This window comes from Ailuropoda melanoleuca, chromosome 16 (genome assembly GCF_002007445.2).
Source record: "Ailuropoda melanoleuca isolate Jingjing chromosome 16, ASM200744v2, whole genome shotgun sequence".
NCBI lineage: Eukaryota > Metazoa > Chordata > Mammalia > Carnivora > Ursidae > Ailuropoda > Ailuropoda melanoleuca.
In genome coordinates, this window is record NC_048233.1 from 22,003,041 (window position 1) to 22,029,965 (window position 26,925).

General features: G+C 34.9%; 1 protein-coding gene across 10 annotated transcripts in view; it reads right to left on the reverse strand.

Moving 5' to 3' along the window:
• Window positions 1-26,925, reverse strand: part of SOX5 (SRY-box transcription factor 5) — a 960,947-nt gene that overhangs the window by 501,381 nt on the left and 432,641 nt on the right. The window contains exon 1 of one of the 10 annotated variants that reach the window (XM_034644609.1): window positions 22,833-25,795. The exons of the other annotated variants lie outside the window; for them this stretch is intronic. The gene's annotated coding sequence lies outside the window, so the exon portion shown is untranslated. Of the gene's footprint in view, window positions 1-22,832; window positions 25,796-26,925 lie in introns of those variants that run through there. 10 annotated transcript variants of the gene reach the window in all.

Below are 26,925 nucleotides of genomic sequence, written 5' to 3' on the forward strand. Positions count from 1 at the left end.
AGGCAATAAATACCCTAAAATACGGTGTGCCAAATTGAAACAATTGGGTGGTGAAATATGTAGAAACACTGAGTGTTCCTCCAACTGCTCTTAGACACCGGGAGGTTCATGGGATCATGGAGCCCTTTTTCATTTTTATGGACTGCTGAAAAAAATACTGTATTGGAGTAATATTTTAGCTATGGCATTCGAAAATTATTATTATTATTAATTGATATTTCTTCTGGTTATAGAATGTAATATAGTATTTTTGTTTAGGGAAGACAAACATTTTTTAGACAAAATTTGTTCACTAAAAGGAAAAATCTTAATTCTACAGCACAAAGAATTTTTTGACCCATGTATCCATCTATGTAATCACACTCAGAAAAAGATCTAGCATATTTCTGTCACCCCAAATGGTTTATTCGTGCCCCTTTCCAGATAATTCTCTACCAAAGGTGACCTCCATAGATGAATTTTCCCTAGAACAAAACTAGGTTAGTTTTGTCTAATCACTGTAGGTTAGTTTTGCCTGAAACAAACATGTTTAAGCCTTAGGTGGCAAACATTATGCTCCAAGTTTTCTGTACATTACCTCACTTTAAACCCTTTTAATCCTGAGTACAAGAAGAGACAGGTATTTCTGTCCCAAGTTTCCAAGAGAGAGGATAAGTAACTTGTTCAACATAAAACTGCATCTGAAAATCTGAATTTGTTACACTCAAATAATCAGGCTATATTTATACTATATGACCATTAAATATGATCCCCAAATAATGGTTTAAAATTAAATGCATCACATAATTACAGTGTTAATAACAACATTAATCCCATCCTGTCTAGCAGGTACTGAGCTAAAGACTTGATCGCACTGCCTCATTTAAACCTCATAGCAACCCTGTACGGCAAATGTTGCTATCTCCATTTTGCAGATGCAGCAAAAAGGTGAAAATATTGGCCCAAGTTTAAGTAATAAGTGGATTCAAATCTTGTACTTTTCTGACTCATCATTGTTGCTTCATAATAAGTGCTCAATAAATTTGTGTTGAATCACTGAATTAAATGGTGAATAAAAATGCTTGAGGAAAAGTAGACTTTTTTTTTGAAAATGCTAAGCAAAGTTGTTCATCCCTCTGTGATGGCATTTACAGGGAAAAAAAGAACAATTATAGAAATTGAAAGTTAGAGAATCTTAGACATTACTTGGTCTCTTTCCCCCTTTTTGGAGACGAGTAAACTGAAGTACAAAAGGACCTGTTCAATAGCATATAGTCACATAATGTTGACTTGGGCTGAAAATCAGGTTTCCTGAGCCCCGTTTCAGTATCAGCTTTGTTCTATTTCTATGGTTCTGAATCAAACATACTGCATGGGATCTAAATAAGTTTACGATTGTATTTGTTAAGTTTATCAACACTTCAAATAGTTGTGACAATTATTCTGTAATGTGTTACGAGGAGAACAGGAAAAATGAAGCAATATAGAACAAGGTTACTTTCCTTGAGATGCTTAGATATTTCATCATCACAAGAATTAACCTTATGAGACAGTGAATATTATTAAATGTGTGCTCCTGGAAAAAACAAACAAACAAACACACCAGATAGCCCTATAAAAGACTGCATGATAAAGATTATTATTAAATATAATCAACCACCACAATTTATGGAACAGATAATACCTACAGTGAAAGTCAGGAAGGGATGAGATTAGGGTTGGCAGCAAATATCAAGGAATTTAAGACTGGTGCAGAAGTTATCATAGGCTCACTGGTTTGAGAAGAGAAATCATCCAATGCAAACACCTCATTTACACAAGAGGAAGTGTGTACAGGGAGATGACAGTCCTTGTCCATGGCCACGAATCTGGTAGCAGTGGTGTGGCTATGGCCGCTCACTTCCAAATCCAGGATTCTGTCCATGAGCACCATTTCACCAACTTCTCCACGAGATATTGACAGAAGAAACTTACTCCTCACCCAGCACAGTAAAATAAGTTAAACATTAATGAGTGCCTCACATGCCTTAAAAGATACCTATAAAAATATTATTTAGCAGTATAATGATCCAATCACTTCAATTTTGAATGTATTGCAACTGGACTTCGGCACTTAGTACACACTAATTTCTTATAGATAATTAAAGAAACAGATCACAGAGAATCCATCTTCCAACTCATTCACTATCCTAAAATGTATAGCTCAAAGAGGATTAGAAATGGAAAATACATTTTTACAAAAACTACTTTTTTTTCTGACATCTTATGATGGAATATACTTTTGTTCTCCATTTAAAATTGTCAGTGGTGCAGAAGTGATTTCATCCTGTGAACCCGTGAGGAATGCAACCACATGCAAGCCTTCCAGCTGTTGTTCATCAAGAATTATAATATTTATTCTGGAAGAAGCAAACAACAGATGCATTTGGAGAATGTGAGTTCACCTGGTTCCTATAGCATATGAGCTCAAATTCAATTTGCTAGGCAATAAACATTTTATAAAAAAGCAAAAACCACCAAAAAATTAAAAATAAATAAAAAATTAAAAAGCACCAGGTTCTGCAAATTTAAATTTTAGAGTCCATGAACAATCTTGATTTTAATCCTTATCTTCCATACCACTCCCATTTGTACTGTAAATAATCAGTAACTGTTGCTGATATTTTTCTGGGAACATGTTTTTTCTACCCGTTTCAATATCCTATCATGCTTCTTTCTTTAAAAATGGCATCTTCATTTTCTGGGACAATAACTTACAGTTGGTTTAAAGATGACATGAAATGTACTTTCAGCTCTCTTTCCTGATTTACAGCCATTTTCAATAAAACTGCCAACCAGGCATGAGAATCCATGAAAACACTTCAGGGTCCCTGAAGGACCATCTATCATTTTCAAATGAACATTTGTATCAGAAACCAGAATTTTTCAATAGTGATTCAAATTTAGACCTTTTACCTAGCAAGTACTCCATTTACACACTTCTGATATCTCTAAAAGGAAAATAAATAAAAAATAATATACAATGTATTTAAGCAATTGTACAAAACCAGGTGGAAAGAATAGACAATTTTTATTTATTTATTGCTTCTCTACTCTTGTTCCCAGCTTTTGGCTATTTGATAGGTAATATACAAAAGAATAAATGAGCATAGAAAAAAAGTGAAACTTCTATCAGATGATTTCTTGATAAATTTCTGATAAAATTTTAGTGCTCTAATAAGTTATCTTTTTTGGATAATCAATAAATTTCATTTTTTAAAACTAATTGGTCCCTTTCACCATAACTTTTAAAGAATGAGGCAATGAAAATGACATTAGCATGGAAAATTAAAAGCAACCTTAAGTCTTAAATCTGTGAGATTTAAAATAAATTTAGTTCATTGGAAGTTAAACTCTACTGAATATCTGAATAACTGATAATTCACAGTCAAAATATGTTTATCTTTGTTTCTATCAATGTTCAATATACAGATTATTCAAATAGATTCTATTCAATTAATATTTACAGAATGCTGAAAACCCTTCTAGAATTCAGGGTCTAAGAAGATGGGTGTGGGCAAGGGAGTACTGGAACCAGTGTGAGATGGAGCAAAGAGAACCTAACCTGGGGTGTGTTTCATACTGCCAAATTCTCAGTATAGACTACGCATCCTTCAAAAACAAACTTGAAAAAAAAAAAATCCTTAGGCAGAGCAAAACAGAGGTTGAGAGCCTGAACTTGGAGAGGGGATTACCGGGCTCCAAGCTTGGATCTGCTAGTCAACAACAGGCAAGTTACACAACTTCTTTGTAACTTGGTTTCCTCATCCAGTAGTATAGAGTTTGCTAAGTATAAAATAAGTTAATATACATAAAACACTTAATACTGTGCCTCACATAGAGTAAGTGCTATCTATATACATGTTGGCTATTATTATCTTTTTTTTAAATTGAAGTATATTTGACACACAATGTTACAGTGATTTCAGGTGTACAACATAGAGTGATTCAACAATTCTACACGACAATTCTATATGTTCACCATAAGTGTAGTTACCACCTGTCACCATACAATGCTAACAGTGCCATTAACTATAATCCCCTGTGCTGTACCTTTCATCCTTCTGACTTATTCATTCCATAACTGGAAGTCTGTACCTCCCACTCCTTTTCACCCATTTTGTCCGTTCCCCACCCTCCACCACTCTAAAGTCATTTGAATAATCTGTCTTTTTGTTTAATTATATTATGGACCTGGTTTTTCTTCCTACTTAGAGACTATGTCTTACATTTTTATATAGTCACCAATCTCTAGCACAGTCCTATTGTCTCGGAGCTATTCATATGGTATGCTGGTATATAAATGACAGTAGTAATGGAAGAACAAGAATAGAAAAATTGGGGCGCCTGGGTGGCACAGCGGTTGAGCGTCTGCCTTCGGCTCAGGGCGTGATCCCGGCATTCTGGGNAATTCAGCCTAAAGGGGGGTAGGGATGGAGAAGAAAGAAAGAAAGAAAGAAAGAAAGAAAGAAAGAAAGAAAGAAAGAAAGAAAAAAGAAAGAAAGAAAGAAAGAAAGAAAGAAAGAAAGAAAGAAAGAAAGAAAAGAAAGATAGATTACCAACTTCCAAGTGGAAGCATTCCAGAGCCAGGAGATAGCAGAATAAGTTAACTTGACAGTCAGAATTCCTTCTAATTGAGGGAGAGACAAAGCTGGACTTGGATATTCCTCTGTGATTATTTTTTCTCTTATGTATATGTTGTTCCTACATGTCTACTCATTCCTGCAATAAAATCATTTTTTTCTATACTGATGAAGACCAGCCTGGCAGTACGTTGCTGTCATAAAGATGCACCATGAAAACGAATGGAAGGATCTATGAGAGGATGGCCACATTTTAAGGTCAAAGTCATAAGGAAAATCCATAGCTCTTGGAAATAGCAGCCAAATTAAGCAATTTGCTAAGCTATACCAGGTACCTATTTGTTCTAACAGAATTTCTTCCATAGAACTTAAAGTTATCTGGTAGAGTGGATATCCTGACAATATTAACAAACAGTAGAACTCATTACCTTATATTGATATTTTTATCATTATAGAAGATTAGATAAAGTGGAAGCTTGTTTTAATTAGAAAGATGAAAAATTTGAAAATACCTGAACGGTCCAAGCCAAGCTTGGAGGAATGATGAAAACATTTAGTCAAACATAAAACTACGAGATTTTACAGAGATTTTATAAGACTTTACTTGATGCACATTTTTGTGTCATTAATTTTAATAGGACATTTTAAACAAATCTAATTGAATGAAAAGAAAAGTTCTATGTAGACAAAGTATAGAGAAAGCTCAATGGAACCACACTAAATTCCTCTTTTTTTTTTTTTTTTTCAAATTCACTTTTTACTTCTAAATTCACAGATATTTCCAAATGGGGATATAGATGCGCTTGACTTAGCATCAGGTCACACTTAAGAATCAGATGAATTTATTTCCTCCTCTTCTAACACTTCAGAAACATCCATGATTTTTAAGTCAGGCACTGCCACTAGATCACAAATGATACCAAATTTAACAGACAAATCAAACCTGTATACTCAGATGCCAATTCTATAGAAAGACAGTAAAGGATCTCAGAATCTTAAATCAGGGAGAAAAAAAAAAAAGCTACCACCTGCACCTGGATAGCTACGAACAGTGATTATAAAAACTAAGTACATTAAATACAGTTAAGCATTGCTGTACATTTTAGTACCTATTTGATAATGACAAAAGTAGTGACAGACAGCTGCAATATGGACTCTAATGTTTATACCCAAACAGTACATCAGTCATTTAGCCCGAAATTACCTTACTCCCACACAAACCTGGTGTCAGGCTCAATGTTTATTTCTATACAAAAAAAAAAAAAAGAAAGAAAGAAAGAAAGAAAGAAAGATAGAAAGAAAGAAAGAAAAGAAAGAAAGAAAGAAAAAGGCTCAATATTCAATTTGAGGAGTCCTACTTTTTTTTTTTCACATGAACAAAACTTGTATGTGTGAAAGAAAATCCCAAAGCCTTTCAAACCACACTTTTGAATTTGCTTTCAACATTTCTGAAGCATTTATCACACCTCTCTCAAAAGTTCTATGCCCTACTCAGAAATCTTAACTATGACTACTGCATGATATGGGCAATTTGGTTTCTGTTCTTTGAATTGTTTTGCCTTTTTTCTAATTCTCCAAACATTAAATGTGTTACCTTTGTGTTGATAGACCATTTGCTTCATTAACAGTCGCTGGCATTTAGAAACAGGGACCGCAGGTTTTCCTTTTCATACCATGTAAGACTTAAATGGAAAATAAATAATATAGTTGTTGAACTCTTCTTTCAATAGACAAGTGTGTCAGTTAAAAATCCCATCCTTTCACATCAGAGGGCTATGATCTGAGGGAACTGTGCTACAGATGGGATGGGGGAAAAAAAGATTTAATTTGAAAAGTGGTCACTGTAAAACAGCAGACAGATACAGAGGAGATAGAACCATAACCCAAAGCAGCCCACCTGACTTTGAGAAACTTTTTTATTATTTTAATTAAGAAAATTATACTTTCAGAGGTATGGCTGGAACCACAATTAAAAAAAAAAAAGGTTGAAATAAGCAAACCCAAAGTTTGAATGCTCCTCAGCTGGAATTAAACTGAAAGAAATCAGACTCTCATGGCTTGAGTTTTATTTGTTTGTTTCACTTCTGCTAGACTGTTTAATTCATGAATATTTTTCAAAGGAGCTTAGGAGGCCAAAATAAAATTACACGAACGTACAATGTGGTACAAAGGAAACACTCAGAATGCACAAAGGCGAGATGCTGCTTCCTCCCACATACAGATCAGATATATATTAGCGAATCAAAAGAAGTCAGCAAGTGGAGAGGAAGATAGGGGATAGCTGATAATTAGATGTGGATTAAGGGAGTAAGAAAAGTGGGGAGAAAGAAGGCTGGAATTGGAAAACGGAAATGGTCCTTTTCCCCCATTGGTTTCATTTAAATCCAGCTTCTAGAATGTGGGAGTATTTAGGGGGTTTTTTTGTGGGGTTTTTTTGCCTTTTTTTTTATAGCCCTTCTCCAACATGTGTGGCATCTAGCATCTGGGTTTGGGTGGCTTATTATTATCTTTCTAAACATATAGTTTGATATTCCTTTAATTAAAATGGTGACCATCACCCAAAACAACTTTTCTGGAGAAGGACCTTGTAAAGCCACAAAACCCAGGAATGGGTTTGTTGAACCTGCAGGCAGTTTTGTTTAAGTGAGCATTAAAGACTTGGCAAGCCTTCTGTGCTCTCATTTTCTTATTCTCTATTATCTATCCACTTAATAATTTCAGAAACCTTAATCAGACTCTAACCAAAAAAATCCACACAGTGCTTGGGATAGAATGATAATACCATCTGTTTTCATTCTTATGTGGGTTCTTTTCAGCCATACAATCCAGCATTCTGGCTGCTTACTTTACAATGATCCTAACATTATAGGTGATTTAAAGGAAAGTCTCCTATGTCACTTGCCTCTTGCAAACATGCAGAATCTTTTCAATTCACAAAAAGTCTGGAGTATATTCATATTAATGTTGGTTGCATTTGAATTCTATACATAAATAGGACCAATCCCAATATTTCTGAGAGAGAGAGAGAGAGGGAGAAAACAAAAACAAAAAACCCAAAGCTACTGCTTGCTTTTTTTGGTAATGGTTGGTAAGATGGAAAGCTCTTCTAAAAAAGTTTACTTGGCATGTGACTTCTCATTCTCTTAAAGTCTAGATGGCAATTTTAAAAATAAAATAGCTAAAGCATCCCTAAAAATAGAACTGACTTACTGAGAACCTTTATACAATGACTTTTCAAATGCGCAGCTTTTACCATATTCATTAAGAATTAGGTTACAGTATCATTGTTCGAGGATAATAAATAAAGAAATGCCGGTATCCTTCCCTTCTCGCTGTGGTAACAAGTTAGAATTCAGAGCAAAGGTCAAATGCTTTTAAACTCTTTGATACAGGAAAAATTAGCCAATGCTATGGAAAAATACACTCCAAATAATTCATTTGTGCAGATTTTAACAATCAATATGGAGCACCATATGATAGATATGGCTCCAACAATCTGTATCAATCATGAAGATTGGCAGTGGCAAACTACACAGACCAATTTTTGTCATGCTACCACCGTCGATTTTACAGACTATGTGTAACCAAGACTTACTCTGGTGCTTTCCCTGACACACCACACAGCCCCGTCCAAGATCTGCTTCCAACACATTCAAGGGCTTTTCTGAACCAAACCTAACTGAAAACCTTTGGAGACTGGCACACAATTCTTACGATACTCCATGTTTTCCTTCCAAAGGCTGCATCTTTAATACATTATATTGGGTTTTTCCCATCACACATTTAATGTGTGAAATTTCTAAACTCTTCCCCTTCGCTTATCTAAATTGAACTTTGGCAGCCAACAGTTAACTGTTAGAGAGTTGCTTAAAAACGATCAAACCCTTTCTAGATCTGATTGCAAGAAGTATCAGTGCCAAGATAGAAATTTCAGTCTTCATCATACACAAAATCAATATGTATGCTTTGCTCTGGAAAGAAAGCCACCTTGAAAATAATTAATAAAACATCAAAGCTGCATACAACTTCAAAAATCCACATAAGACTGAAACATTCGAGGCAATTAAAAGAAATTACTAATTTATGTAAGGTGGTACTTCTCTTTGAAAGGTATTTCCATATATATATGTGTATATATACATATATATATATAAACTGAAATCTCAGTTTTGGCTTCAAAATGGCAATTTAAAATCTTAACAACATATCCATAGCAATTATGAATGTTATATTAAATACATAAACTTTGAAAAACCATAAGAATAACTTGGAAATATTTAAATAATATCAAAAGCTCTGGAGAACTGCAACACACATTTTTTCACTGAAACACAATGCATAGGCATATTATTAGAATTTGGAAAAAAGCATACATTTGATATTGTAGTATATACGTAGGTGAAATGAGACCTCTGCAAAACACATGGCAACGAAATAAATCTCATGTGTCAGTTGCATTTTACCATCCTATAGAGTTAACTTTCATTTATTTATTCTTGTATACACCTTGCTTAGCGGTGGGTATTTTTAAAACAGGTTTTAAAAAGGTGACTAAGAAGCACAGTAGATATGGAAGATGGGGAAGGGAGGGGTGGTGGAGAGACAGGGAGAGAGAGAGACACAGAGAGAGAGGAAGGGAGAGGGAGAAAGAATGAATCACATTAGGGAGGCGTCTGAGAAAAGGAAAGCTTGACAGAAGAGATGATGTTTCTTTTGACTTTTGAAGATGAGCCAGTTTTTGAAGGCTGTGAATGGAAGGGTGCACATCCTGGACAGGGATAAGCAACTGCATAAAGAGGAAGACGGAAAGCTCTGTTTGGATAAGACAGAGAAGGGGCTTGTTTACCTGGCTTAGGTGTTTAGACTTTATCCAATAGGCAACTGGAAGTCCTTAGAGGTTTTCAATCAGGGAGATGACATAACCAGATCTACATTTTAAAAAGATAACTGGCATCATCAATGAGATAAATGGATCTGTAACAAGACAGGAGCCGAGGGGTCTATTCAGGAGAAATCTGTGATACACTGTGACAGATGGTGAGAACCTGGAGTAAGGTGGAAACATTGACGCTTGAGAACAATTTTCTCTGTGCTCCCCGTGAGGCCCTAACCCTATATCCAATCCAGTGTATTGATTTTAAGGACCCACAAGGCCTTCTAAAACTTTAGCATTTCTAGAACATACAACTTTGCAGAGCACTTTTTTAGACATTTCTTAATCCAAACTCTCAACCTCCTTAGAAATTAAAGGATAACTTTTACTCAGTATGCAACAACATTTTAATAGAAATACTGTTAATATGGCTTAGTGCCTCTGCATCAGTCTTGAGAGCATCAACTGACCTACTTCTCTATTTGTCATTAATCTTTTACATCGGATGATACAGCAAAAACTACAACTGTGTCTAGTTGCAAAGTGGGTCTCTCTTCTCCATTAGTTTTGCTCTGCGCAATGTCACGAGCCAGCCAAAATGATGAAAAGACATGGCATTTGTCTGCAATGAGAGGAAAACAGTAGAATGGGTAGGACTGCACTCAGCGTGGCATTAGAGGCCAAGAAGCTGCTTCAGAATTTATTTAGTCAAAATTTTCATTTTAAAGATGAAGAAATCTTGACCCAGCAAGTAAGTGATTTGTCCAAGATAAAATCAACTCCTAAGAAGACCACAAGAAGCCATATAATTGTTAACCCAGATTTCTAAAGCTGCTTATTTTATAAATTTTATAAAATTATATTTAACAAATTATTTTATAACAAAGTTATTAATAAAATTTTGGGAAAAAAGTTTTTTCTCAAGGACCTACAAAAATGATAAATATTTTATTTTTACATTTCCTAAATTAAGGAAGATGTTTGTTTTATTTGTATTTTCATTAAATGAGAGGGAAGTTATTTACATTTATCTACAAAGTTGCATTAATGATATCCTTAATCCTGCAATGGCACTAAAACACATATAACTAATTTGAAACCATTGATTAAAATGATTATTTCTTCTGGTCCAATATATAAATTGTTAAGGAGATAAGTCAGTCCTTTGGGATATCTTAATGATTACTGAGCTGCTATAACATGATTGAGGAGGCCAATTCCTCTTTTTGAGATATCTGATATTTAATCTTTTCTCCTATTTATAGCTTGTAGCTGATTTGTATTTTGATACGTGATTAAACAACTATAATGCATTAGTGTTTAGGTCCACCTCTGAGCTTTAAAACAGCATAATTATTTCAAGACAGAACTAAAAGGGGCTGCCAGTTAGAGTTTGTGTATTGTATACATTTTCATCACTTCATTTATTCAGAGCACAAGCAATTGAAGGATCACAGAGCAAACCTCAAAACAATGATACATTGTTCAAATTCAGGAATTAGGGTGTACTACTTTTCCTATTATTCTAAAAAAAAAAAGACATGATTTTGATAAAGTTACCTGGGGGCAAATTCATGTACGTAGAATAAAAATACTGTTCTGAAAGGATAAAATATCTAAGTGAAACTTGAAGAAGTGGAAAAATGCCTTTGCATATTTCAGTCAGAAGCAGTATTAATAACTGCATGATACCGAAGCACGTAGATATTTTGGGAAAATATTCAGTAAAGATTAACCATCTCTATGATTGTAATGCTAAGGATATAGAGGAGCTCAATAAATAAATGTTTAATGTCTAATCTGAATTTGATATTAACTAAGTACAGCAACGTAATCTCCCACCACATTTCTTAAATTCTTCCACATTACCAGAAAGTAACATCCCACTACATTAAAAGATCAAAATAAAAATTGGTTTAATTGACTTTAATTTCTGTATGCATTTGTGAAGGTGCATCTGATTTTTATACAAATAGGAGAGAAACTGTTATTGCTAATACAAGTTTCTATTGTCTGTCTGTATACTCCACCTAGGACTATGGACTGTGTTGAAACTTCCAATGTTTGAAGATCTGCTACTTTGCCCTTTGAACTGTAAGTCACTTTTGTTCCAAAATATTGTTTGCTGCATTCTGATTGATCTGTGTGCTTTTACATCTTCCCCAGGATTCCACAGCTATGCCACATTGCTTAAACCATGCAGAGTGAGTACAAATATTTGATAAGCAAAGGTGATTTTTCCAAGTCTTTGTAAGGGAAGAAATGGCATTTTGCTAGTGTATAATTTTAATATGTCTTATTGTGATGGTTAAATTAAAACAAAACAAAACAAAACAAAACAAAACAAGCTTGGCAAGAAAGCCAGAAAAAAAAAAATTAAGGACAATTCTATGCCTTGGTATATTTATAAATTAGGATTACCTTAGCTGGGTCTCTGTAATCATTAGCAGTAATATGCTTATTAACTTGTTAGTTTAATACATATGGCATCAAAGTAAAATCTAATGATGGAATCAAGCAACATCACAAAATGATCGTTTTCTCTCTTTACCCTAAGCTGAGCAAGGAACCTTTCCAAGCAGTGTGAACTCATTGGCTTCCCCATAACGCTACAGAGCTCACGCTGCCATATAACTGGGAATCAGAGAGGTGAGGTCATTTCATCACTCCTTGCAAAAAAATGCAAAACGTCTGCTAAAATCTGACTTCATTTGATTTACTCTCCAAGACTGTTTTTTATTAAATATGTTTGACTGCTATCTCTAATTAAATGTAGAATTAATTTTGGCAAACTAACCACAGATGCAGTTTATGTTCAATTTTATCAGACAGATTTATTTATAAGCTGTCAACTTCTTGAAAGACTTCATTTTGGAGCAGTTTTAAATTGCTAACAGTAGCTGTAAATGGAGCTACTGTTCTCTGGAACACTAAAGGAAAAGTATGCTATAAATGTCCGTTCCATCTGTGAGGAATCATAAAACAATCACATTCCTTTATTTTTTTTTCCTCCGTAGGACCTTTATTAAATTAGTTCAACTCAATTAAAAATAACTTCAAAAACATTTCAGAGCCTTTTGTTTCATGGAATACTTGGAACTCTCTGCACGGAACGTCACCCTTTTAACTAATCCCTTTTAGTAAATGGAGGAGAATAGTGGTATTGTGACTTCAGACAGTGCTTTCAAGGGTCTCTACTGTACCGAATTGAGGTCACTGCAAGACAATGCTCAACACCCAATAGCCATTCAAACATTCTTCACAACTCTATCAAACGTGTCTTTCTTCCTCTCACCCGCTTTCTCTCATGGCAAACTCAGAGGACAATGGAAAAGCCTCCAGCACCATTTATGGTCACCATATTTGCACATGACAAAGTCTATTCTTCCTGGTTTGCCAACTCCCTGTAAAAAGAATGAACCCTGGGATAGATTTTCCCACCATTACTGTTATTCAAACTTATCTTGTATTTAATGATTTTTGTTGTTGTTGTTAGAGGGCTGCTACATGGCATTGGAGAAGCTGACTTGCTATTTTCGTGCATGTGTAACAAAGCAGAGACTAAATGCAGAATTAAATATGTCACATTATAGCCAGCATATGCATGATGGAGTGTACAATTTAGTACAAAACGGAGACAAATGATGAAATTGGAATTATTATACCTTGTCTTATTGTCTAGCATTAACAGTATTATAAAACTTACTGTTTACCCATGAACCACCACGCCTGTGCCCCACAAGCACTATTTAGTTTTGCTTGGGAGTTTTTATGGCTGCAGCCACAAACAAACAAAATCAATTGCTGTAAATTTTTCTCACCAGGGCTGCTCCTTTTTGAACGAAGGAAAAAAAAAAAAAAGATGTATCCAGAGCATCGTCCTCCAAACAAACAAGAAAAGCGCATATTTGCAAGCTATATAGTAAAGTTGTTACCATGAAGATTTTGATTTTAATTAAGAATGGGATTTGTAGGACAATTAGTGAGATGTAATATTCTTTGCAAGAAACAGTACCCTTATTGGAAATATCATCTAAAATGGAGTGGGGGCACTTGGAGCTGCACAGAGACTTATTTCTATGGGTTTCTACAGTTAATGAGAAAGAAAAAATACAAGGAAAATGTAGGTACCTCACCTGAAATGCAGGAACACAAATACTGTTTGCCTTTTTTTGTTTTCCTTCTTCATTTTTCTTTTTAATTTAAACCACAGATATCTGTGCTGTTGAGATTTCAACCAGGTAATCCTCTTATCAAAATATGTTTAAGTTATTTCTTCACATTTATTTTAAACCACTGATTATTAGGAGTATACCTCATCTTATCTGATGATTTTACAAAGATGTCATAATATATTTTGATAATAAACACAACAAACTCTCCAGTTATTTTGGATATGCTTAGGTGACCTAAAAAGAGGGCTTTTTCTTATAATATAGAAAATAATTTGTATAATTGCTTAAATGTTGGAGTGACTATTTCCTTTACAGTATATAAAATTTCATGTGTCATAAAAATTAAAAATGCATTTATTAATCAAGTGCCTGACAATTTCCCAAGCTTATTCAATTAATTTCTTAACAAAATTTTCATTTTCCCTTTCTATAAACAATAAGATTAAATATTCCAAAGTGAATTAAGGAATCTCCTTTCTATAGCAGATGGAAAAAATATTAATAGTATGTCACCAGATATTATGCTGTGAATAATAAAGCCCAAATATATATAATCACATATATGTAGTTGAAAACACGTACTGAGCCCAAAATTCTGCAATATTTATTCTACAGGATTAAGCATATGCTATCTGCCAGGCATTGTACCAAACAATGGTAAAGTACAATACACATTGAAGATATCTTAATGCAGTTTATAATATGCAGTTTATAATAGTTGTAAGACATACAACTTAAACCAGTATAATCATCCACACTATGCAAAGGGCTTAGATACACAAATAGGTATAAGATTTCTTTCATTTTACAAGTTGAAAGTGCAAATTCCCCACTATGGCAGGCAGGCTGGATATAATTTATGGTGGCTACTGAGTTCCCATCTGAAAAGCATCATGGGAAGTGTAGTTGAGCTGAGAATGAGAAACACAGAATTTACCTTGGGGAACACAAAAGGGAACAGAAACATGTGGATCATAATAAGGAATATTTAGTGGCCCATTATCTGATGATCCTATTTATATGGGATTAAGGCAAGACAGGTCTGGAAATTTAGGTTGGGGCCAAAGCGTAGATGGTGGTCCTTAAGTGCTATCCTTAACTACAATTGATTGGTATAATACAAGATGGGTGCCAGAAAAGAAATTACAAGGCTACTTTAGGATTTTAACAGAAGGGATGAGAGTATGGGTTTTTTGCTGTGAAGATGCGTGAAAGGGCGGGGGGGAAGGTGTGCTTTGGAAGCCAGATAATAGTGGCTGAGATGGGAAAGGAGTCAATGTGATCACAAAGGTCTTAAACTGGACTGGCTTATCTATAAATGGTTGAACCATGTGAAACTGTCAACCTAATACAGCCAAGTGGTATTTGAATAGAGGCAGTAGGGAGGGAAGAGGGATCGAAAGAGAATCATGCCGTTTGTGTCTAGATTCAGGAAGCAGAAGGGCGAAGTACAGTCAGTGAAACGGTTACGTGAGAGTCTCCTGTACAGCTAGAATTCACACTTAATTTCCTTAGTATAACTGACAACATGGGAGAGCTCCTGTTGTTTTTTTTTTCCCTCCTGTGTTAGCTTCAAAATATAACAGATCTCATATTTTGTGTTATCTTTCTAAGACCTAAGATTCCTGATTCTTTATTTTGCTCCTTTATTGTTCTTTAATTAAAACCCTATGTGTGACATTTTTAAAATGAAATTTCAGTTTAAAAACATTTCTTTATACATCTTACTTCAGAATCCAGTAAAATATAAATATGATACTTCACCAATTCAAACATCCAGCCATCCTACCAGTTACAATAACTTTGTAGTTATTATCAATTATCATCTTTAATTTCAAAAAAATGGTCTCCCTCTTATAATTTCTAATCATGTTCTACCACCTATTTTATTCTGTAACTCCAGTGGAAACTCAAAACATGTGTACTGTCCTTTAATAGCTGTCCCATTATAAATAGTCTTATCCCATCGCTTACCTTATTATAAATACTAAATCTTAACTATGGCTATCTTTCTCCTGATTGGTAAGCTTTATAAAATACCAATGATGCTAAACGGGTTGTAATATAATCACTGGGGTATCTGTCTTATTCACTTTCTAACTACCTTGTGGAGGAAGTGTTAACATCATACTTTCATAATGATTATGTGGAAGACAGGCTGACTTCAAAATCCCCAGAGACCACCTAAAAAGGAGGATATGTAATTTTTATCTATCACGATAATAAAGACAGCTGACCTACTGAGCCACCACAGTCTTATCCGTTACCTGTGCTTAAAATAAAAGGCCATCTCCTTCTGACTGACCTTGCCCAGCAAGCAAGAGCATGGCCAGCTAGAGGTGTAAGGGGTGAACGTCAGCTCCATTCACCCCCATTCATGTCTTCAACTGGGCACCTTTGGGTCATGTGAAAACTACACAGTTGAGTCTGGGGCTCTGGCTTACTACATGCCAGGAATTCAGTTCTATGCATTCCATACACATTATCTCCATTTAGTCTCACAATAGCTCTGAGTTAGGTGCAATTTCTGTGCCCATTTTTGCGGTAAACTAACTTGCTTAAGGTCATAGTGAGTGGGATAAGCATTCTGACCTCAAAATCCTCATTCTTATCCACAATGAATTATTGCAAGTATCATTATGTTAAAGCAAGATTTAATTCCATACTTTTACATAATTATGTTTTGTTAATTATTTGGTTATAATATACACACGTATTAGTGGTCATGGGCTGAATAAGTCCCACATACACAATATAATCTATTGTTCCTTTAGGCAACAACTTCCTGATAAATGGGAGGGAGGTGTACCTAGACAGATTTCCACCAATGGTTTCAAATGTGTCACATTTGAAAGAAGAAAAAGTTCTTCCATTTTGGAAACAAACAAACTTTGTCATTAACAAAAAAGAAAAACTACTATTAATTTTTGGCAAAGAAATTACAAAGGAACTATTATTAATGGACAAAGAAATTAATTCTGAAAACATCCCTCCCTCTGATGTCCTCTTCAAAATAAAAGTTACTCAGCACACTGAAATTAGTAAAAAAAAATTCCCAAAGGAAAGTTAAACAGTGTAAGTTATCCACACAGACAAGCAAGACAAGCTCAAAAACAAAAGAAATAGACAAACAAAAAATTTAAATTACACTAATAATATTTTACTTGGTAGTAAAATGCTTCTTACAGCATTTCTCAACTCAAACTAGTTTTGCCAAATCAAAAATTTTCTTTTGGGTAGTTAAGAAAGCCAAGAGTATTCAAAATGATTTTAAAACCATTTTACCTATAACCGTCTATGTTTCCAAAGGAAGCATTGGCAAACATAAATTGGCTGTTAAGGGAGAGAAAACACTGTACATTTTTTTCATTGTCAAAATAAACCTTGGTTAAGAAACTCCTGGTTGGAAATAATTTAAAGCCTCTGAAGTATTGGGTAAAATCGGTATATACTGCAGGCTGCACAGCCTTTGAATGTTTTTCCCTTAAGACATGATTCAAGAAACAGTGGAGAGTGCAGTGCTATACTCCCCCAGTACTTGTAGAAATGTCTCAAGAATAGAAAATCTATTAGTTTGTTTTTAAATAACCTTAAACTCGCAGACTTCGGATTATAGAATTTCACAAACAAGAGGTGGAAAGGAGAAGGAGGAAGAGTAAACTGCCATACCTTAGGAAAAATTAGTTTCAAAATATATTAATAGAGCTAGAGGGCAGGAGAAAACTTCAGAAATGTTTTCCCAGGTACTGATGTTTCATCCACAAAACCAAGCTTTATTGGTTATTTATTGTTATTATTTCATTTCTAGTAACTGTAGTCCTCTCTATGGAGTCTGAGTGGCCTACAGGCCCAGGAAGAGTCAAAATATTCAGGAAAACAGTTCTGCCTTATTTTTTTTCTCCCTTTAAATTAGTCACTAGATACAAATCCACAAAGGTTGGTGAGAATTTTCCAACTCAGTGAACACATGACTGTAAAATACAAAACACATAATCAAATATTCAAGGTTTAGGATGTGAAATCCATTCATTCCATGAATCATTATTTTTGTACCAGCAATATTTCAAGATAGTACTTAAAGTACCAAAGACAGGGTTCCAAGATCTTGAAACAAAAATGACATAGAAATACCATGTTTTCACAAAATTTAGAATGACCTGGTTTTTTTTAATTATTTAAATATACATTTAATTAACTTAGTACCAATGGCTCCTGCATACGTTTCTACATGTTGGACACTGCCCAGGCAGCTACACTACAACCACAGGGTTTAAAGAACCACTAAGTCTATTCTCTCTCTTTCTCTCCATCCCTCCCTCCCTCTCTCTCCCCCATATATATATATATATATATGCACACTTATATATACATACAGATATGTATATATAAGTTTTTAGATTGTCTTCATTACATAGTCATAGGAATAATAACTATTGTTCTATAAATTACTGAAATTTTAACCATAATTATGAGTGAAATATGTCGATAAGAGAAAAGGTTGAATTGACAAATTTTCAAAGACAGATGTTGTGGTTTAATTGTAACACCCACCCTGTGTGTATATTTAAACAGTAATACGAAGCAATAAATATTCCTTATCTTTATTACTTATCTTCTCATTTCTATTTTTACCTATGTGTTCATGAAACTATATGGAATAAAACCAATTGGGCACTTTGCCTACAAGTGCCAGGCAAGTTTACTTGTTTACTAGGGTGTAAAGGTCTACCTGGGGAGGATGAATTTATTTTATCTTTGATAAAATGATTAAAATGGCAGAGTATATGCTTTTTATTCCTGCTGAGGGCAAATACTCTGAAAAGTGATTATGAATGTGATGTATTGGAGAGCAACTAACTTCAAGTTAACATGTAACCCCCAGGGGCGCCTGGGTGGCTCAGTTGTTAAGCGTCTGCCTTCGGCTCAGGGTGTGATCCCAGCGTTGTGGGATCGAGCCCCACATCAGGCTCCTCTGCTGGGAGCCTGCTTCTTCCTCTCCCACTCTCCCTGCTTGTGTTCCCTCTCTCGCTGGCTGTCTCTCTCTCTCTCAAATAAATAAATAAAATCTTAAAAAAAAAAAAAAGGTATAACCTCCAGTTATAAATTCTGAGATCACTTCATTTTCTACTGTAATTAGTACATTTAGAATATGTGGAAACAATCACATTCCACTTTTCTAGGAATCGATTCTTAAATATTTTTTTCCCCTTTGGAAATCTTCCTTTTAAAATATAGAAGGGAGTTAGTACTTAAAAATAGATTGCTCTAAATATTTACAGCCTCCATTTATTCAAACAACAGACAAAAATAAAAGCATCTCTTGTTGCCCTGCCTTACAAATAGAGCCAACAGAGTCTCCGTATAATGAAGAGAGAGACAGAGCTCTTTACTCCTCACCATCTTCCCAACTGATATCTCAGAAATGGGCCAAAAAGCAGGAGGAGGCACTTCCATTCCCCCAGGAAAGCTGTGAGCAACGGGTGAGAATCTCTGACCTCGTATTTTAGAAATCCTAAGAGAAAGTATAAATTCCCCCTACCATTAATCTCAGTTTTTTTCATGTTAAATCAAGGTTGTATCAACACAGGTTTCCTGAGTCAAAAATATGGTGATCTGACAAATTTCCAATATTGATCTAATGGTGGAAGTAGATTTTAATGGAAAGGGCTCATTTTGAATGGACTGAACTTTCCCTTGTTCCCTAGAATTATGAGACCTGGATAAGCTGTTCTAGCAATTGTCTGTTGTTATCATTTATATAAGTTTTTTCATTAATATAAGAACATTATAGAACAACAATTTCTGCTACTAAAAGATGCGTTGGTGAGCTTTGCATAGACACTGAACTATCATACATTTCCATACATACCTGCCGAATCTGGAAGAGACAATAAAAGACTATTTGGAGAACAGGGGAAGCATCGAGAGGAGACACACATATATGGATTTGATTACTTGAATGTAAGTGAATAATCTGGCAATCTAATATTAATTAAGATATTCTGAATGATTTATTAAACACTACAGGCTAATTTTAGTCTTCCTTCTATCTATCTACCTTCTATTCACTCTTTCAGATGATTTGCTCTTTCCACTTGAATATGGCTATAGATTCTTACATTGATAAAACATCATTTTATCCCCTAAATCCGTCAGTCATTTGCTAACTTTTCCATCTCAAGGCATTTGAGAAACATTATACAACCCTATTGACAACAGCAGTCCATTATGGCAGTAAATCTTAATTAGGGATATACATTTAAAAGAGAAGTATCTTTTCAAATGCCTTGTTCACTCAGCCTTCTGAATTGCACCCCATACAAAGGTTGCATCCTATGGTTGAGAATCATTTCCAATTACTTAAGAATGTAACAAAATGTTTAATTATCAGTTTTTATGCCTGAGATACTTATGATAAAATTGCTGATGACTCGTTAAAGAGTATTTAGATAACACCAGTAATATACTGGTTGCAGATGAAAACTACTGGTACTCATCCAAAAGTCAGTAATCTATCTGTGTAAAAATATATATACATTTTCAGAGGGCAAAAATATTAGTGAAGTGGGAAGATAAAAGAAATGTAATTGCTAGCTGATCAATAATTCCTTATTTTAGCTCTTGCTTCTAACAAATTCCTCCATATATAGGAGAGAGCAGATTTTTCTGCTTCATCCTAAAAAACAAAGAACGATTGCTACTCCCTTCCCCCCAGTTTCTATATACAGTCACTAAAACCCATCTGCATTCCAGTCGTCATTACAAATGATAGCTTTGCCAGATCTAGTCCCATAAATTGATATATTGGAAAAACTGGCATGAATATTTTAGTGTCCTGCCATTCTAAAGAATGAGCTTTAGGTTTTCTACTTTTATATGAATATTAGGAATTTATATATGATTACACATCTATGTCTTTATATATTCATGCATAGAAAAAAATTTAACTAAACAGGAAATTTAATTTTTGTTAAAATTTTTAAATGTATATACTACAGAGCTATATTGTCATCTTTGATAAATGTGGGAAATTGAGGCACAGAAGTACCCTCTAGGTGATAACCAAACAGCATATGACAAAGAGCAGAAAGACTGGTAAAATGCCCATGCCTTATGTGCTTTCCTCTCTGGTCTAAACACCAGATTGCCATAGAGATTCCTATAAGGAATTCTTTAAGATGAGACCTGAATAGTTAAAGTAAATGAAGGATGTATTCTGAATGTGGGGATTCTCAGCTACTATATTTCCTTCTTCGTTTCTGTAAAGTTAGTTGGCTCTCTACAAGTGTTTGGTATAATAAAAGAGTTTACATAAAGTAGTTCTAATGGCTTTTTACAGTTATTATACCACCTCTATTATATAGGAAATGGAAAGCATATAGGTATTTTTTTCCCTTCAATGAAAGGAATTGATACATAAGAGCAGGCACAACAATTTAAGGATAGACAAACAGTATGCTCAAAACTGACATTTAATGATGAAATACTTTAGATGATTAACAGAATCATAATATGTGATTTAAAAATACCTTGAAATCTGGAGACTGCCTAATTTTTTTAAAAAATGTGTTTTTATTAAAAGCCTTGTTAATTTTCATATACTTTTTATTTACTTAGATCTTGATTTGAAAGGAAACAGGCAAATCTATCATTTGCAAGTGCCTTTTCCAAAACCCTAACTTCAAACTCAGTGAAAGTAATTATTTATCTCACTTTGGAATGATAGTTGGCTAACAGAAAGAAAGTATAAACTCACATTCACTGACATTTCTGTGACCATGAAGAGTAGTTCTGGAATTGTAAAGTGTTCTTTCTCACTGTTCAGTCAAAGACCACTGACTAAAACATCCCAAGAGCTCAAAGAAACAAATACGATGGCAGTAAGTGATACAATAAAATTATATATCTGTATGATTATCTGTAACAAAGGTACAGAAATAAGAAAATAACTGTATGGTCAGGGAGCCCCCTCAGTGGAAAAAAAATCAAAATACTGGACAAATATTTGGATAAATGGAAATAGTTGAATAAAATATATCCAAAACACATGCATGTTTTACTATAAAAGTTAGTTTAAAAAAGTTTTGTTTTTTGTTTTTTTTTTGGCTAACAGCTTCATTTTACCAATAAACCCGCAATGTCAAAGAGAACGAGATATGTGCCTTAAGCACTTCAGGGTAACTGGTGGTAAGCTGTAGGCATCCAATCTGCAAGCAAAGCATGAGATAGTAGGGAATGACATTTAGAGACACACTAAATTACATAACACAGAAATATCTGAACTAGAGCTCTGTGCTCGCGGGAGGATTTGGGGAGGGGTGCCGCCGCCCGAACACCTGACAAACAAGACTGCTTTTTGTTTTTCAAGCCTCCAAGTTGACAAAGAACTGTCGACACCTTATGGAAAAACCTGAAAAACATTCCAGGGAGCAAGAGTTCTGCTGCTATATTTTCTTTACTTCCTTTCTTTTAATTGTCATTCAGAACAACTTTTGAAGAACAAAGCCCAAGTGCATTCTTAAGTTTGGCTCTTTGTTCACCAATTCAAAAAATAAACTGGCTTTGTGACATTGCCTGACAAGAAATCACAATATTTCAGACATGCTCGACTTCTCAGAGGAATACACAGTAGGTATTGATGTTTTTTAAATATCACAGGTCTTGTATTTAAGCTCACACACAATAAAGGGAATACAGAATATGAATGAAATAAAATTCTACATCATAACAAAATTATGAATGACATATTATTGTACATTGTATCAGTGATGTCTTACTGCATAAAACGAATGGCAAAATTTGAAATTTGAGAAGTTTCTAAAAGTAGAAAATACAAATTAGATATTCACAAAAAAAGAAGAGGTACAAAGGGAATAAGGGATACTATTCTATAATAAATTTATTAAAAAACAGCCCAGTAATGGGATGATAGAGGCAAATGGCAGAAACAATTTACTAGCATAAAGGAAATCCATGCTAAGATTGAAACTACAGCATTTTTCTTTAAAAGAATCCAATCTCTCAAGCTGTGATATTTGGAAATCCTAGTTAGGTGGGGGCTTTTAGAGTCATCTAGTCATTTATTTTTTTTTAAACTATTCTTTCATTTCCACTGTCCCCTCCTTTTTCACCTACTGAAATTCTACTCATCTATTTAATGCAAGCTCCCCCATGATGCCTTACCTGAAATCTGCAATCGGACTATTAACTCTTTCCAAGGTATTGCTTGTTTAATCCAATCTCTGTCTGGGTGCTTTCCGGGATGGCATTTACTGCTTGACAGAGCACTGCATTTTTGAACTACTTTACATCCTAGAAAATTCTTTCTCGCAGTGAGCCAAACTGAACTCCCTGTAATTTTAACATGCATTCAATAAACATTTAGAGAGTGGCACCTATATAGGATTAAAATGGGTATGAGGTATAAATGTGAATAATGTACGGTGTCTGGCCCAATTTAAATCCTGGCTCTGAGAAAGTTTCTTTTCCTCCTGATTTTTAACATAATATGTGCTCATTATAGCTATTGAAAACTTCATAAAACATAAAGAAGAAAACACGAGGACCCATAGCTCAGCTACCAAATGGATGGTAACCATTAAGGTTTTGGCATATCCCTTCCTTGTCTGCTGCGCACCCCCCCACCGGGCCCCCATCCGTCTTCAATTCTCCCCCTAACCCCAATACTTCTTATCACAGTTAGAAGCTAAGTTGGTTTTTGTTTAGCTGGTTACTGCTACATACTTTCAAAAAGATTCCACCCAGAATGTTGGGGCCATAGAAGAAGCAAAGTCCATTTGACCTCAAGGGCATAGGTTTTCATCCCATCCCTTTCCAGAGGAAAGTTCTTAGGTTACAGGGAAGTCGGTATGGCTGAATTCGTCCCACTCATTGTCTTCCCTCCCTGCTTTTCTGGGGAATGCATCTCTAAAGAAAAACATAATTTACTTTCCAGGTATGGGCCAAGTGCTACTGGCAGAAACCGGTTAGACCTAATGGTCCTTGGTACTCAAATTGGGGGTAAAGCCATTCTACTAAAAGCTGCATTTTGAGCTAGCCCCAAGTTAAGAATCATTATCCAAGTAACTGATACAAAAGTTTCATAGACCAAAGCAAGATACCTGTGTAAAGACACCTGTAATTGATTGTAAAAATGTCCACAAAATTTTTCCATACCTGTATGAATACCCTTTCACAATGTAATTTTACAGCCCCTCCCATTAGTTTATTTCCCCAACCCTAAATCTAACATCAGCAGGGGTCCAAGAAAGTACTTGTGCTTTGCAATGTGTCCACTCTTGCTGGTTTTTAGAACCCAGACATTGCCACATGCAGCCTGGGCTAATCTACTGGAAGATGTAAGACCACATGGTGAAAGGCCCCAACCATCCAAGTAGTCTCAGCCATCCTAGACGACATGCAAAATCATGAGCTAAATAAAATGGTGGTTGTTTAAAGCCACTAAGTTTTGAGGTGCTTGTTAATTATCAAAAAAGCTAATGAAAACAACACCTTCCTTACTCAATCCATTAATCAATACTTCGTGGTTAGGGCTATCCAACCAGTTAAAACATCACCAAACTGTGTGTTCCATAATCGACACCTTCAAAGCAACCTTTCTCCACTTTACCCAAAAAGAATTCATCATAGCAAAAGGATATAATATTTTCATATTTATCAGTATTGATACTTGTCATCCTAGTTCATTCATTCTGTTATATGAATAAACCTTATACTTTACTTTTGTCTGTTGAAAATATTATGGTTTTTCATTTTCTTCCAATCAAATACTACCAAATTGCTCTCCAAAGTGACTGTACCAATTTCCACTGCCACTAAAGTTGTAGGAGGTCTCTCACTGCTCTCTACCCTTATTAACATTGATGCTGTCATTCATTTTCCTCAACCTGATGGGTCTGAAATGATAAATTATTATAATTTGAATTTCAATCATAACTAGTGAAGTTGTATATTATTTTATTGGGCATTTATGTTTCTTCTTCTGTAAAATGCCTGTTTATTCTCATTGCCCACTTTTCTATCAGGTTGTCTTTTTTTCTACTGCTAAAGCTCTAAATGCTATAGGTTTTCCACTATCTCCTGTAAGTGACTTATTCTTGTTTTGTTTTGTTTTTTAATGGTCCCTTTTGATGTACAGAAAATACAATTTCAATAAGACCAAATTTACTAGCCTTTCCTTTACGGAATCCTTCCTTAACTTAAGGTCATAAAAATATTCCAGTTTTTAACTGTAGAATTTTTCAAGTTTTGCTTTTCACTTCCAGATTTTTAAGCCACCTGGAATTTATTCTGTCACCAGGATCTAATTTTACTTTTTTCCATATGGATAACCAATTGTCCTTGTACCATGTATTGAAGAGCCATACTTTCCCTACCAATTTTTAATGCCACCATGGTCAAGTATGATGCTTTTATATATGAATTTAACTGTTTCTAGACTCTCAATTCTCCTCCCACTCTGACCTAAATGATGGCCTTAAAGCCAATTCCATACTGTCTAAATTTTTTGGCTTTATAGTAAATAATGAAATTTTAGAGAAAGTCATCCCCAAATCTGTACCTCTTTAAAATTGTCTTAGCGACTTCCTGCTTTCTTCTGTTTCCCCAACTAAATCATTTGCAAGTATATCTTCCCTTTGGGAATGGTTGGTGATAGTCTGAATGTAAAGGCTGTGCATTATGATTCCTCTTTTCATCCCTCACCATCTCTAGTCCCAACAAAACACATGTGCACATGCACACATGCACACAGATTATGGGAGAGGGAGAGAGAGACACTTCTTGATTATTCCAGGAAAAATAGGCTTCCAAAAAGCAGAAGAAAGGAAAAAAGAAAGACAACTACAAATTACTGGATTTTACAGTTAAATAAAATAGAATTTGAATAGTTTGCTTTCTTTCTTAACTGTTAGTATAATATTATCTTCCTCAAGTACTTAATCTCCTCCTTTCTCACCCCATATAATGTTGGAGAACTTTCTTCCCTTAGTTTTTTGTTTTCGTTTCTTCAAACTTGAACAAAGTCTTGATTTCAGTTTCCCTGACAGACGATTCCTGATACCTCTTCCTTTTTATCGGCCCTGGGATCCCTTTGATTGTACCATCAAAAATAACTTCTTTTTTTTTTTTTTAAGATTTTATTTATTTATTTGACAGAGATAGAGACAGCCAGCGAGAGAGGGAACGCAAGCAGGGGGAGTGGGAGAGGAAGAAGCAGGCTCGCAGCAGAGGAACCTGACGTGGGGCTCGATCCCATAACACCAGGATCACGCCCTGAGCCGAAGACAGGCGCTTAACCGCTGTGCCACCCAGGCGCCCCCAAAAATAACTTCTTAAATAGCAACTCATTCCTTCAGACTCATCCTCCTTCTTAGACTCTGACATTGTGTTCCAAGATTATCTTAGTCAACCTCTTAGTCAAAACAGTTCTTTTTTGCTGATTGGAATTCAGCTCAAGGATCAATTCTTTTCACTGTAACTGTTATCATTGTGTGTGTGTGTGTGTTCATGGTAAAATACATGTAACATAAAATTCACCATTTTAACCATTTCAACGTGTACAGTTCGGTGGCATTTAAAGCAGTTGACCCTTGAACAATACAAGGGTTAGGGACTCCAACTCCCCTCACAGTAGAAAACCCACATATAACTTTTTTAGCTCCCCCAAAACTTTACTAATAGCCTACTGTTGACCAGAAATCTTAACAATAACATCAACGATCGATTAACATGTTTGGTACATTTTATGTATGATATACTGTATTCTTACAATAAGTAAGTTAGGAAAAAGAACATGTGAAGATAATCATAAGAAAGAGGAAACACACGTACAGCACTATACTGTAAAAATCTGTGAGTAATTTGACCCATGCAGTTCAAACCCATGTTGTTCAAGAATCAACTGTATGTTCACAATATTATGCACCACAGTGTCTATCAGTTCCAAAAAATTTTCATCATTCCAAAAGGAAACCCAGCACCCATCAAGCAGACACTCATCTCTTGCCATCCTCCTGGGCTCCCTCACCATTCTACCTTTGTCTCTATGAATTAAACTACTCTAGGCACCTCACATATGTGGAATCATACACTGTCCTTTTATAACTGGCTTATTTCACTTAACATAATGTCTTTAAAGTTCAACCATGTTGTAGCAGGTGTCAAAAGTCCCTTCTTTTTCATGGCTAAATAATATTCCATTGTGTGCACATAACACATTATTTTTCCATTCATCTAATGATGGACATTTGGGTTG